At 39.3% G+C, this 15,596-nt stretch overlaps 1 pseudogene; it reads left to right on the top strand.

Annotated features, from left to right (window-relative positions):
* The first annotated feature begins 59 nt into the window (after window positions 1–59).
* On the top strand, window positions 60–1,057 carry LOC103299805 (S-methyl-5'-thioadenosine phosphorylase-like; annotated as a pseudogene).
* Window positions 1,058–15,596: the final 14,539 nt, after the last annotated feature.

The raw sequence follows: 15,596 nt of genomic DNA, 5'->3' as shown, positions 1-15,596 counted from the left end.
AAATGACAAGAAAGGGAACCTGCTCTGCTTCTTTGCCCCGCTTGCCCACCCCCACAGCCATGACGACGGGAATCATTGCAGAAATCTTAGAAGGAAGAACCGAGAAATATGTGGATACACCATTTGGCAAGCCTTCTGATGCCTTAGTTTTGGGAAAGATAAAGAATGTTGATTGCGTCCTCCTTGCAAGGCATGGGAGGCAGCATACCATCAGGCCTTCAAAAGTCAACTATCAGGCAAACATCTGGGCTTTGAAGGAGGAGGGTTGTACTCGTGTCACAGTGACCACAGCTTGCGGTTCCTTGAGGGAAGAGATTCAGCCGGCGATGTCGTCATTACTGACCAGTTCATCGACAGAACCACCATGAGGCCTCAGACCTTCCAGGATGGGGGTCCCTCCTGTGCCAGAGGAGTGTGCGATATCCCAGTGGCTGAGCCGTTCTGCCCCCAAACCGGAGCGTCCTCATAGAGACTGCTAAGAAGCGAGTGACAGTGCTCACAATCCAAGGACCTTGTTTTAGTTCCCGCGCAGAAAGTTTCATGCTTCCCACATGGGGGATGCCTGTTATCAACACGACCACAGTTCCAGAGGTGATTCTTGCTAAGAAGGCTGGACTTTGCTATGCAAGTATGACCATAGCAACAGATTAGGATTGCTGGAAGCAGCGCGAGGAAGTGGTTTCGGGGGGCCCGGTTTTAAAGACCCCGAAAGAGCCTGACTGGCTTGGCTTGAGCGGAAACCTATGAACCAGGAAGTTACGGCTGGATTCCAGGTCAAGGCACATGCCCAGGTGGCAGGCTCATCCCCAGTGGGGGTCGTGCAGGAGGCAGCCAATCAGTGATTCTCTCTCATCACTGATGCTTCTATCTCTTTCTTCCTCTCCCTTTCTCTCTGAAATCAATAAAAATATACTTAAAAATAAAAAAGGAGCCTGCAAGAAATGCCGAAAGTTTGCTCGTCACTGCCATGCCTCAACTAGGCCCCATGGAATGGTCAGAAACCCTCCCTAACCTGAAGAACACGACCTAGCTCTCTGTGTTATTACCAAGACATTAGAACAGAGCACGGAAGCCCAGAAAACAAGCCTTTCTAATTCTAGTCATTTGGGAGAAAGCCTGTGTAATTGGAAACGTGGAAAAGCTTTCCTGCCCTTGCCCACTAAGGAAGAGCATGTGATAAGACCATGCCAATGTGCGAGACGCCTTCTCAAAGACACGGACAGCTTCAAAAAACAGAGGGAAAGTAAATGGCCAGTAAACAGGGGACATTCCAACCCTTTGGGAAAAAGACAAGACACCATTCCCCCTTCCCCCATTAAATGCATAACAATCAAGGGTGGGAGGTGACAGTTTCCTATGCTGCCAAGGAATACGAAGATAAAATGGGCTTCTTAGACTATTTGTTGGGGTCACCGTAAATTGGTACAACCTGTCTAGAGAGTGGTTTGGTAAATGTATCAAAAGGCTTAAAAATACACTCTGTGGGCTGGTTACTCTACGCCTTTTATCTTTAAAAATTTCTCTAAAAAAGTAGACATGCATACAAAGATATATATATATATAAAGAAGGATGTTTAAATGTAGTATTAGTTTTAATAGCAAATATTCAATACAATCTGAATATCCTAAAATTGGAGATAAATTATGGTTTAGCTCTGATTCTATTGTGAAGCACCCAACCGAAGATCATGTTGTTGTTCTTTTAAATATATTTTTATTGATTTCAGAGAGGAAGGGGGAGAGAGAGAGAGAGAGAGAGAGAGAGAGAGAGAGAGAGAGAGAGAAACATCAATGATGAGCGAGAATCATTAATTGGCTGCCTCCTGCACCCTCCACATTGGGGATCAAGCCCTCAACTCGGGCATGTGCCTTGACCAGGAATTGAAACCATGACCTCCTGGCTCACAGATTGACGCTCAACCTCTGAGCCAAGCCAACTGGGCTGAAGATCATGTTTTTATACAATATTTAATGTCCTAAAGAATTGGTTGTTCTGTAATATAAATTTTTAAAAAAAGGGCATGTGAGCATTTTACAGTACTAATTTTGTTTTAAAATCCTACATAAATGTACAAAAATACTAGGAAGAAATAGAATTTTTGTTATTGTATTTTGGGGGTATACTGGATCATTTTAATTTTCTTTATATTTTTTGTCTTCACATTTTATTTCTACATGAATATAATCAAAGAGTAAAGTTATTTTAAAAATAAAAATTACTGAGAAAGAAAAAATAAATAAAATGTCAAGAGAGGAAGGATTTACCAAACCCTGACAGAGTGGGCTGCCTGAAGGTACTGTGACCTTCAGGACAGGCATGCGCCAGCACATGTACACAGTATAGGAATGGAGTTCGTCTTGCTCGTTACGCTCCTGAAGGTGATCCCATTGGTCTGACTCAATCGGAAGCCAAAAGTCAAGAGCACATTTGATGCAGTTCATACATTCCACCTTCCAGGAAATGCAGCCCAAAGCAGAGAAGGAAAGGGCTCTAGGGTCTAACAGAAGACATCGAACATATTGCCTTCATAAATCAAGAAAAACTTTAAACCCCTGTCTTCCTTCACTCCTGGAGAGCTAAGCTATTAAAGAGCCAATTTCCTTAACAATAGTCCATCTAGACCTTGCACCCACCTGTACCCATCACTCTGTTGCTAGATTGTTGACTAGAATAACTTACTGTTGCTTCTTTTTCAGAGAATTGCTCTTGGCCAATAGGAAGCTACTTTCTTAAGGGACTAACCCCTCGCCCTTCCTTCAAGGAGTCGATCAATGACAGACTGACACAGCAGTACAATAATTGGTCCACTCGTCATAATGTGAGACTAACCCTGTGGTGCAATTTGTGTTTCAAAACTTCCCCAAGAGATCAGACTTAAGCAAGTGTCCAAATGAGGCCACATGCTTCGTTAGTTTGTTTCCCTACCCTATCCTATTTCCCTCCCCCTGCTTCTCCTGAGGGAACTTTCCTAATGTCACTGGAATAAGAGTCCCTGGATTAGGCTCTACCTCTAAGATCCTTGACCTAAGATGTTCTGTAATATAAAATGTATGTGTACATGTTGCTCATGAGGGCATCTTTAATTCTCTGTCATCTTTAATCCTTTATTTTAAAATACACTGGCACTTTAGAGTACTTTACATGCATTTTAAAATGTTATCATGCCAACAAACCAAAGGACAGTCATAGTTTCTGCCCTAAGAGAGAGGATATACGTAAAGGATACAGAATATCCTGAGGACACACAGAGAGTGAATGGTATTTAAACTGAACTGTTTAACTTCAAAGACCAGGCTTCTGATCACTAACCTATATTGCTCCATTTTTGAATTTAAAAAAATCTAATATTTATTACTAACTTACTAATAACTTTACCAATATTTTATTATTAAACCTTCTTAATATTATATAAGGCAAATATTATAAGTATTTTCATTTTATAGAAGAGAAAAACTGAGAAATAGACAATACATAAAAGGTACAACCTGGAAATAGAGTTCACCACCTTCAGATGAGTGCCTTTCTTCCTTAGCACCCCATCTAGAGGTCTATGAATGGCTTACATCGCCATATGACATAGTCTTTTCCAAAATGATGGTAATTGTATGCCTGTCCCACTAAATATACAGAAGGCAAATATTTATTTCTGTATTTCTTGCATCTCCTACAATGCCTAGCACATAGTACATGTTCATTAATCCTATATAATTAAAGGCTAATATGCAAATTGACCATACGGCTGAATGACTGGTCGCTATGACGTGCACTGACCCCTAGGGGACAGACACTCAAAGCAGGAGCTGCCCCCTGGTGGTCAGTGTACTCCCACAGGGGGAGCACTGCTCATCCAGAAGCCAGGCTCATGGCTGCCAAGCACCGTGGCAGTGGCAGGAGCCTCTCCCACCTCCGCGGCAGCGCTAAGGATGTCCAACTGATGGAGGGCTCTGGGACTGCAAGAGGGTGCAGGCTTGGCTGAGGGACCCCTCCCCCACCAAGTGCACAAATTTCATGCACTGGGACTCTAGTTTCACATAAATGAATGAATGAATGAATGAGTGAGTGAATGGACTGGGAAAACTCACTCTTGCCTTAGTCAGTTCAGGCTGCTATGACATAGGACTGTAGACTGTAACAAACATTTATCTGACAGTTCTGGAGGCTGGGAAATCCAAGATCAAGGTGCCTGGTGAGAGCTTCTTCCTGCTTTGCAGATGGTTGTCTTTTTATATCCTCACATGGCAGAGAGCAGAGCAGAGCAGAGAGAGCAAACTCTCATGTTGCTTCTCATAAGGACACTAATCTCACTCATAAGGGCTCCACTCTCGTGACCTATTTACCTCCCAAAGACCCTACCTCTCAATACCATCACATTGGGGACTAGAATTTCAACATGTGAACTTTGCAGGACACAAACATTTAGTGCATTAAACTCTTTTTTATGTGTGCTATTCTAGTTCTCTGCCATGTCAATATATTAGAATATATTGTGTTATTGTTGTTGAGTGAATTTGGCAGGAGACACTCTCCTTTCAGTCTTTTTTCTCTCTCTTGAGAGTCACTTTACTTATGTATGCCTCTGCATATTCCTATTTGATTCTACAGATATATTCTAGAAAAAATATTGAATCAATCACTATCAGAATTAGATAAGAGCCATAGAAATCCTCTTGTCTAAACTCTCGTCTTACAAATGGGGAAAGTGAGATGTGGAGAAGCTGAATTCACCAGTCACAAAGCCGCTGGCCACTATCAGCATAGACCTTGCCCAGTGCTGTTCTATTGGATCAGGTTGCTGCCTTAACACAAACAATGAGATACAGATATATGTATGTGCATATATATTTTTATTTAAACCTTCATCTGTGATGGCCATTTTTAACCTACACATTTAAGAACAATAATAGAAGTTAGCAGTTACTGAGTCTTAATATTTATGTCTGGCAGTATGTTGGCAGCTCTACATAGCTGATCTCATTCAGTCATCCAAATAGTTCTATAAAAGAAATGTTATAATCTCCTGTTAGGAATAAAGACATTGAGGTACAGGGAAGTTAAACAGCTTACCCAAGGTTAAAAAACTACCAAGTGGTGGTTTTGAATCACAAAATCTTGATTCCAGAGCCTTCCACACTTTAAAAACTAATCTAAGGAAGTTTTATTTTTTTTCCTATCTTTTACCACCTATAAAACTTCTGATAGAAGATAAATATTTTCATTGCTTAGCAAAGGAGTCATTAAAACCAAGAAATTTCAAGTTCAACTTTCTTCTTCTCTCACTGAAAACCACTAATGGCATAATATACTTTGTGATCATTTTCATACTAGCACAGAATTTAAAAGGAACAAATATTATGTATAAAAACAAAAATTACTGAAATTTTGCTACTTAAGGACAAGAAAATCACATTTTAGTGTAGCATAGTCCTTACTATTTTAAATAATGGAAATTTACTTATTCTGTAACTTTATCATAGTTACTTTTCTAATACAAGACCTTTTTAAATTTAAAATAAATTAGAATTCTATTTATTAATTAAATAGTTCACAAGAAATCTATATATATAAAAACCTAAGCAACTGAAGGACAGGATGACCAGATGACCGGATGACCTGCCAGTAGCTATGACGCACACTGACCACAAGGGGCAGACGCTCAATGCAGGAGTTGCCCCCTGGTGTTCAGTGCACTCCCACAACGGGAGCGCTGCTCAGCTGACAGACAGGCACCAAATGCCAGGCTGATGGCTGGTGAGCACACGGCATGGGCCTCTCCTGTGGACACCCCCCTGCACACCTGAGTGGTGGTGGCAGGTGCAGCAGGGCCAGGATAAGTGGGAGTGGTGTGGCACCCAGCCCGGGCTCCTCCCCGGCTGCCTGCCGCTTCATTCACTACTTCATGCTGAGCGGGATCGACACAGACAGCGGGCTGGAGCCTGACAAGCTGGAGGGTAAGGCTGGGGGCTGCAGGGGTGTGGAGGTCCACTGATCCCCACAGGCCAGGCCGAGGGATCCCACTGGTGCATGAATCTGTGCACCGGGCCTCTAGTAGAATATAAAAAGGCAAAAAAAGTTGTTTCGTTGAAAATTATCATCATGCTTAATGTTGTTGAAATTTTATAAATGCAGAGTAAGAAAATGTTTAGTTAAAATTCAAAAGTATTACATACTTTATTTTCAAGTTGTTGCAGTGATTAGGAATCATGTATTACTATTTCCTAAGAAGAGAGGCAAAAGTGTATGCTATTAAGCCATCCTCTGTACATAGCTAGATGCAAAAATAAAATTGGTATGTGAATTTGTCTTTACGCCACACTTTTCTCTAAGAAAATATCACCATATTTTTAGTGAAGGCCTAAGCAAAACACATGCGATTAAATGATATTATTTGAATTTGGTTGCTCTGAAGCCATTCTTCTGAAAATAAAAACTGTATTTCAACTTTATTTACAAACTGTATTAAAGGAAATGAAAACAGATCAGTCTTTTAAAATATATTTTACTCTAATAGAGATGCCAACAGCAGTGTCCCCTATCCTTGGGAAATTTGAATAAACGTGGCCTCGTTTCTACTTGTAAATCTAGCAGCAGTTGAAGCTCGCTATAAAATGTGTTTCCTTGCTGTTTCTGGAGGCCTCTGAGCTCTTGTCCATGTGCGCTCTTCTAGCTCTCTGCCATGTCAAACCCTGATGTGAGTATCCCCTCCTTCACTATTTCTTCCAAATTTCGATCTCAGTCAGAATGTTGTGATTTAGTGAACTTACTGAATTTTTGAAGAGTTCTGAGTGGGGACTGCTTCACACAACATTCTATCATTTGCTGGCTCCTTGGTCCCTTCCCTTCTGTTCTGTCAGCTTGCAGAGCCTGGATGGCTCCCCTGTACCTTCCCCCTGCCCCTCACCTTTTGTCCCTCCTGCTGTACCACAGCCCCTGCAGGTCCAACACCTTCTCTCAGGGGGAGCAGCCCTGCCGGGTTGCTCTGCCTTCACAGTCACCACCCCGAGTTCCAGCGAGCAAATATTCTCAACTTCCTAACATAAGGAATAACTCTTCTAAGTCTTTTTGAGTAAATGCCTCTTTTAAAAAAATTTAAATCAATTCCACAATAAGACCCCACCTGAGTATAGAAAAATATATCAAATGTAACCAAATTAATTTAATAATGTAAAAATCGCAGAGTATTATCCAATTAAAAGATAGAGCTCAGCCTTTACCATACCTTAAAGAAAATCTAACAACTACAGTTAATATTATGTAGAGAGAGAATAAACTTTGAATAAGTTGTAAAAAGAATTAAACTTTGGAAGATGCTCTCGCCTATGAGGTAGGTGAGGGTACACTGACTACATTCCTGGCAGGTGAGATGAAATGTATTTGGCAGCATCAAGTTTCTTTTTCAGCAATTAAGAAATAAACTTAGAGAGACAAAAAAACACTGGGAAAATAAAACAAGCACCCATGAAGCCAGCACCAATAGGAAATAATACAAACTTAGAGGCCCGATGCACAAAATACGTGCAAGCGTAGGCCCTCACAGCTCTGGCTGCCTCAAGGCCCCGCAGCCCTGCCCCCCGCCCCCCAGCCCCGCCCCCCGCCCACTGGTCATTCTGAAAGGTCCTTACGCTGTCCGGTCTAATTAGCATATTAGCTCCTTATTATATAGGATACAATTGAGCCCTAGCTGGTTGCTAAGTGGTTAGAGCACTGGCCCATGGATCGAAGGGTCATAGGCTCGATCCCCTGTCCAGTGTGGGAGTGTGGGAGGCAACCAGATCAATGTGTCTCTCTCACATGGATATTTCTCTTTCTTTCTTTCTCTCTCCCTCTCCTCCCCATCCTCCTTTCCTTCCATTCTCTTTTTGAAAACATCAATGAAAAAATATCCTCAAGTGAGGATTAAAACAAATAAACAAAAAAACAAATACAATTGAACTTCCTGTGAACTCTTCCTTATTGCATTCTCTGAATTTGGTATCATTCTTCTGAATGTTTTATATTTCTACTACATATGTATGTGTTTCATAAAGGTAGAAGGGGAACAACATGTTTGCATATTTTTAAAATTATAGAAATGCTGTTATACTCTATTCTTTGCTTGCTTTTTCAGTGTTATTTTAATATTTATTCATGTTCATACATTTAGTTTTAGCTTATTGATTTTAACTGCTGAATATTCTTTGTTGTATAAATAAATATATGTTTATTTAGAGTCCCATTAAAATTAATTTTCTTTTTTCTTTTTTTTTTTTTTTGCTATTAAAATCAAAGCTGCCAGGAGCATTTTGGTAAGCTTCTCTTGTGTATATGTGAGAATGGTGTACATATAGTAGTAGAATCATTGGGTTAAAAGGCATGTACATCTTCAATTTTATTTGATATTCCAAATTTATTGTTAATGTGCCTGAACCAATTTACACTTTGCCAAACATACACAATCTTAATTAACACTTTAAATTTTATGCAATCAGATGTGTGTGAAGAGGATATCATTGTGTTTTCAAGTGACATTTTTCTGAGTAAATGTAAAGTTTAGCATCTTTTAGAATGTTTACTGGCCATTTGGTTTCCTTTTGGGTACATTGTCATTTCCCTGATAGTTTTGTTTTGTGTCAATTTGGCTAGGCTTAACCCATGTTTCCCAGAATCCCCTTCCCTGTATTGTTCCAGTTAGAATTGGTCAAAGAGAAATTGTAAGGCATTTGGGTTGTAGAGGGAAGCAGCTGCTATTTTGCTTTGAAGGTAATCATAATTCGATTTGTTGAGAAATAAATGCAGAAATGTCTGTGGTTTCCCCTGTGCCTTTTCTATTTCCCCTTGGGTTTAGCTCTTCATGATGGCTGGTCCTGATGATCAGTCCTGATCCTACGCTCCCCATCAGTTCCAGAAGCCACAGCCTTCCCTGGGTCTCTCCACCAACACTCCTTTGTGTTCCCATTCCCTCGGCTGGGGTCGCCTGGCTTCAGGAGAGCTGGTTAGTGACTTGTCTTTGATTCTCCAACTTCTCTCTCCGGAATCTTCGTTCCCCAGTTTCTCCTACAATTATGTAAGTTCTTATTGCTATAATAAATTCTTAGACAAAACAAAACAACTTAAAAACTGGAAGCAATTGAACAGCTCATAAAGTCCTAAGATCTGAGAGAGAAAGGAACTAAAATGAGTCCAACATCTGACATAGCTTTTTGCTTCAAAGCTTTTGCCAAATCATAAATATCTATCCATATTCCAATAAGATGAGTGTACAAAAAGTAGAGCGGAGGCTAACCCAGGTAGGAAGTTTGACCAAAAGGCAAAGAAATGAAACAAAACTGTTGGCAGTCTCATAAAGCTGGAGTGGAGGAGGGAGGGAGAAAAATGTTAGAGAATAGAACTCTCCCAGGAGAAGGGGCCTTGGTAAACACTTTGGCTTCCAATTGGATGACTGAAGGGGTATACTTTATGAGTGATTGGTAACCATTAACAGAATATCTTCAAATCAATTTAAACCTAGATTGTATAACAGTAATCTGCCCACATTCCTTTACTGATAGAAGCAAAAGTAAAATCATTATAGAGAAAGATATCGTTCTGCTCCTTAAATTATTTCTATAAATTTGCATATAAAATATTCTGCATTCAATAAATTACTGTATATATATTCAGTAAAGATACTGGATAAAAATAAAAAGAAATATATTCAAATGATCAGAAATCAGTAGAGAAACAAACAGTAGAAACAAATTCAAAGGTAATACATATATTGGAGTTTTCAGATAGGGGCTTTAAAATAACTGTGGTCAAGATATTTAAGAAAATGAAAGAAAAGGTAAAGAATTTTACCAGAAAATTAAAATTCGTAAAAAGAAATATAAAGGAAATTTTATAACTAAAATATACAATTGCTAAATTTTCTAGCTTAGTACATGAGTTTAAAGCTGATTAGCCAGATGAAAGGAGGATTAATGAATGGAAGCACCAAGAGGAAAAATATGGAAATACACAAATGAGCAACATATGGAGACACAGTGAAAAGTTATGACGTATATGCAACCGATGCTCCATAAGGAAAAAAGAGAAAATTGGGAAAGAATCACTGTTTGAAGAGATAATAGCTAAAAAAATTGTGAAATTGATTTAAAAAATCTACTGTTACATATTTAAGAAACACAACAGATACAACACAGCATAAATATAAAGAGCAGCAAATGTGCCCTTGCTGGTGTGGCTCAGTTGGTTAGAACATCTTCTCAACACACCAAGGTTATGGGTTTGATCCCTTGTCAGGGCACATACAAGAACAAACCAATGAATGCATACATAAGTGGAACAAGTCGATGTCTCTCTCTCCCATCCTCCTCCCTCTAAAAATCAATTTAAAAAAGGTTAGTACATGTAGAAGTGTGTGTGTGTGTGTGTGTGTGTGTGTGTGTGTGTGTGTGTGTGAATGCACAGTAATTTATTTCTGGATTTAAATGGCTAATTTAAAAAATATAATATATATATGTTATACATGAGTTGTTTTTTTAAATTTATTTTATTTTATTGATTTTTTACAGAGAGAAAGGGAGAGGGATAGAGAGTTAGAAACATCGATGAGAGAGAAACACTGATCAGCTGCCTCCTGCACACCCCCTACTGGGGATATGCCCGCAACCAAGGTACATGCCCCTGACTGGAATCGAACCCAGGACCCTTCAGTCTGCAGGCCGACGCTCTATCCACTGAGCCAAACCGGTCAGGGCATGAGTTAAGTTTTAATTTTATTTTTATTATATTTTTTCTAGTTTTGGTAACAAGATTAATAGTCTCCCAAAATTAATTGGGAATTATTTCCTTATTTTTAATACATGGAGCAGAGTGCATAGGGTAAAGATGACCTATTATATCATTTTTGAAAGAATTCCACTGTAAAATCATGATATAGTGTTTTATTTGTAGACTTTTAACCATTCTTAAAATTATTTTAATTGAAATAGTAATTGTCTATTCTCCTACAGATCTATGTTTTCTTGAGACAACTCTAGTAAGACATTTTTTTACTAGCAATTTTTCTATTTTGTGTAAATTTGCAACATATTGGCATAATAATATATTATTATTAAATCTCCTATATGTATATAGTTCTATCTTTTTAAAGTATAATATTTTTTGTTCCTTCTCTCTGCTTGGTTTATCTTGCTATGAATAATGGCATTCTCCATTCTTATTTTCTCTCCTTCTGTAAAGCGTAGTTAAATATATGTTGGTTCTTCCATTTTACATTTTATGCCACTTTTCCCCTTTCCCAGTTCCTATTTTTCCCCCACATGTGTTGCATTCTGAATAATTTCTCCAGATTTTGGTTCTTTTTGATCTGTGCTTTTTAACCTAATCCTTGTCTCTAAGTTTTGTGTTTTTGTCTTATCGCTTATTACATTGTTCATTTCTCACATTTCTATGCTTATTATTCCAAACTGCCTGGTCTTTTTGGTTAATATCTTACTTATTTTCTACTAGAGGCCCAGTGCATGAAAATTCATGCACTGGAGTGGGGGTCCCTCAGCCTGGCCTGCCCCCTCTCACAGTCTGGGAGCCCTCAGGGGCAGGAGGCTACTGGGCGATCAGGGGAAGGCAATGCCCCCATCACAACTCTGTTGCTGCCACTGCTGGCAGCGTAAGCCTCGGCTGGCCCTGGTTACCTGAGCCTCAGGCAGCCCTGGGCGACTGGGCAGCCACCATCCAAGGCTTGCCTGTGCCTCAGGCCAGCCCTGGGTGGCTGGGGGGCTGAGGGGACTGGGGGACTCCGGAGGCAGGCGTGCAGAGCAGCCAGACCTGCCTGGGGGGGGGGGGGGGGGGCAGCCGTGCTGTGCACCTGCTGCCCCAGCTGGGCTGAGGGGACTGGGTACCACCATCTTGTGGCTGTGGGTGCCGCCATCTTTGTGAGGGCATGATGGTCAATTAGCATAGTCCCTCTTTATTAGATAGGATATGTTTAATTTCTTCTTTTATCTTCTGTAATTATAACATTATTAGATGAGTTGTATCTAATAAGTCTTTCATCTGAATCTTTTACGAGTATATTTCTGTCACTTGCTTTTTATTGACTTTTGCTCATTTCAGATTTTTTCCCCTCATATGTTTCATAAACATGTTGGAAATCATGTTCAACTGATTTATCTGTTAGAATCCTGAAAGGATATCTTGATGTTTTATCTTTCCAGATAAGTTTTGGGTTTGCCCTGCCAGGTTTAGAAACATTACTACTCTGGGAAACACTTCTTATGTTAAATTTCCAAAACCTTATTACAGGAGGCCTATGGATAGTTTCATGGGAGGTATGTTTTCCCCCACCCTGAGCCAGAAATGATACAAAGCTCCTTTGTCCTATCCATTTTCAAGTGTAGAGATTTTACTGAAGTTCACACTTTCCTAACGGATGATGTCTTTCAAGGGTTGTAGCTGTATGAGTCATCTTCATTCTATCAACTCACAGGGTGCCTAGGGCTTCCTGTGGCCTTTAAAGGCCAAGCCTCTTGATTACTCGGCCGCAAAACCTGCAGGACTGCCAAATTGACAGTGCCTGGCTGTAACCCTGCTTTCCACTTCTGAGACACTGGAGGCTTCCTTGAGTTACTTGTGAACTCGAACATTTACATTAAAGAAGTTTACCCAGGATTTTGACAGATTTGCTTCAAGAAGGTTTTCTTCTTCTTCTTCTTCTTCATCTAATACACAAAATTCTTGGGGGTGGGGAGGGGACGTTTTCAAAACTCTTCAATGCAAAACCATAGATGAGGCTGTTTAGTAGCTGATGTTCGCTGCTGAGAAATAGAAAGTATTGCTCAGTTAAGAAAATGGCTTACTATATCAAACTATACTAAACAAAATATTGTTTTCATTAGGTAGCATTAAAAATAAAATACAATTTATGAAGAAATTATAGTGTTCAAAATTATCAAGGGTGTCAAAGACCTTTTATTTTTGTGGTTTACAGCTATCATCATTTAGTGTTTTAAATTAAAACTAAGAAATGTAAAACTTTTGCTTTATTAATTTATGTCATAATAGTTACAATAAATTTATTATATTTTAATATAAATATTTTCATGAAAATCATATTTTCCAGAACAAAAAATGAGAGGAGTAACATTGTTTTATATTTTTGCTTATCTCCCCAATGTCTGGCTTAATAGAAAAAGAGCTGGATTCACATATGTTTCTGCATTTAATATAATGAAGTATTTGGTTGCATATATTGAAGAATTGGTTGCATGTATGGCAAGTACATGAAGAAAATTCAGTCTCACAGAGACATGGTGTAGTCAGAAAAGGGAAGAGCGTTTTAATAACTTTTTTCAGATCATTACAAATATTGTTATTTGAGTCAATGTGTTTCTTGTCTGCTAAATTCAAAAGGGCACGGGAAAGCACTTGGCTACCTACCTACTGGAACAGTGTCGAGTGGGGGAAATAGAGATAGAATACCATTGTACTGGGTGTTCCTATAGTCCTATGTCATAGACACAACAGATATTGCATATGTTTCCAAAGCTCCTTCTTCACCTTAAAGCTTTTTCTCTTCTCTTCTCTTCTCTTCTCTTCTCTTCTCTTCTCTTCTCTTCTCTTCTCTTCTCTTCTCTTCTCTTTTCTCTTCTCTTCTCTCCTTTTTCTTTTTCTCTTCTCTTCTTTTCTCTTCTCTTCTCTTCTCTTCTCTTCTCTTGTCTTCTCTTCTCTTCTCTTCTTTTTTATTGATTTTGGTGCAGAAAGGGGGGAGGAGGAGGAGAAGGAAGATGAGGAGGAGGAGGAGGAGGAGGAGGAGGAGAGAGAGAGAGAGAGAGAGAGAGAGAGAGAGAGAGAGAGAGAGAGAAACATCAATGATGAGAGAGAATCATTGATTGGCTGCCTCCTACATGCCCCACACTGGGGATCAAGCCCACAACCTGGCATGTGCCCTAACCGGGAATCAAACTGTGATCTCCTGGTTCATAGGTCAATGCTCAACCACTGAGCCACTCCAGCTGGGCTTAAAGCTTTTTCTTTAGTCTGATTTTCTTCCCCAACTTTTCTCCTCCTGAAAATTCCCAAAACATGAAAGAGCAAGTGTTGAGAGAAAACCTGAGAAAGATAAGATGCAGCATGGTTAGAACGCTGTAAAGGGAAGCAATTGTGGAGAACAGAAATGAGAGAGCAAGTGAAAAAATGAGGCCTAGAACACATTGCTGCAGAACAGAAAGTAAAGTGTATTGGGCAGACAGCAGAGAGGGAAGGCGAGCAGTAGGATAGTGGAGAAACCAGCTAGGAGATAGGTGCAAAGGACAGGGGAGGCGGATGGGGCCACATATAGGGAGAATTTTTTATTTCATCCATCAGAAAAGAGAGCTACTTTTACACAACAGTAAGAACAATACCGTAAGAAAATAGTTATAGCCAACCTAATATTTTGTTAGTAAGGGAGGCCTCAGGAGGCTGTGGTGGTCACCCATGGTTTTTCCCACTCCAGAGAATGAGGGACTGCCTCCCAAAATGTGTCCCTCTCCATTTTTGATACCTATGGTGGTGTCAAAACCTTTCAGAACCTTTTCATTTTTTCTTAGCTTGTTCTAACTCTTAGGATACTATATTTATTTATTTCTCCTTTGTGTAAAATGACTCTTCTTTTACTATCATATATGTTTACTTATTTTACATATCATGGAGATATATCTCATTCCAGCATTTCATTTTTTGCATGTTGAAAAATTTTAATTTTGAATTCTAATGTAATTAAACAGTTCTGTCATCCTCGGAATGGTCTCAGATTCCCATCAATGGGCTTCAATTCTATTGTCTTTGTTTATGACTGTAATATCCAGACACATTTTTTATTTATTTGATTTTTCTTTGAAGAACAACTAGCTTTGGAATATTTTCCCCTGTGATATCCCAGAGAACCAATGTGTTCAGAAAAGGTTTTAGAATGATTGCCTTGTCCTTTATTTGGATTGTTGCTATCTCTGAGTTTGCCATTCCACAAGTGAAATCCGGATTATCTTTCTTATGAAACTTTCTTTCTGGATTTTGTTATACAGAAACTCATTTGCCGTTTTTATGCCCTCTCATACCAAAAGAGATTTCTGCAGTTTATCTCCTTTAGCTTAGAATTTCACTGAAATATAAAAAGTTTAGACCGTTTTATAGACTTGGAGATTTGACCACGGGCTGTTTCCTCCAAATTATTTATAAATCTATAAAAGAAGACTACAGAGATGCGTTTATTTATCATTACCCTGTAATTCCTGTCAAAGTCTATTGTAAAACCATGGTTCTCATCTCTTGGTGACTCGCTGCATTTTAATAGTGTTTGATATAGAAAAATATCTGAAAATCAAAATTAATTACAAAATGACTGGTTCTCATTTTTCTCTTATTACTCCAAATAAACACCCAGTTCTCGTCAGAACCTTGTTAGCTTTTGTATTTCCTATATATGTATATAACCAGGCCTCCAACCCTTTATTTTAAATTCTCACAACCTCTGTGAAATGGAAGAGAGCGTTAGCAATTGGCAGTCCTCAGTATTCCTTTGGAGCCCATTATAAATGATTGTCGCATTGGAAAACCACCAGCTGTCTTGTATAAAAGCCTGACTGTTCTGGGAAATATT

The sequence above is a fragment of the Eptesicus fuscus genome, chromosome 2, assembly GCF_027574615.1.
Source record: "Eptesicus fuscus isolate TK198812 chromosome 2, DD_ASM_mEF_20220401, whole genome shotgun sequence".
In the NCBI taxonomy this organism is placed as follows: Eukaryota; Metazoa; Chordata; class Mammalia; order Chiroptera; family Vespertilionidae; genus Eptesicus; species Eptesicus fuscus.
The sequence above is the reverse complement of the archived record's forward strand: the minus strand, read 5'-3'. Positions and strand labels throughout refer to the sequence as shown.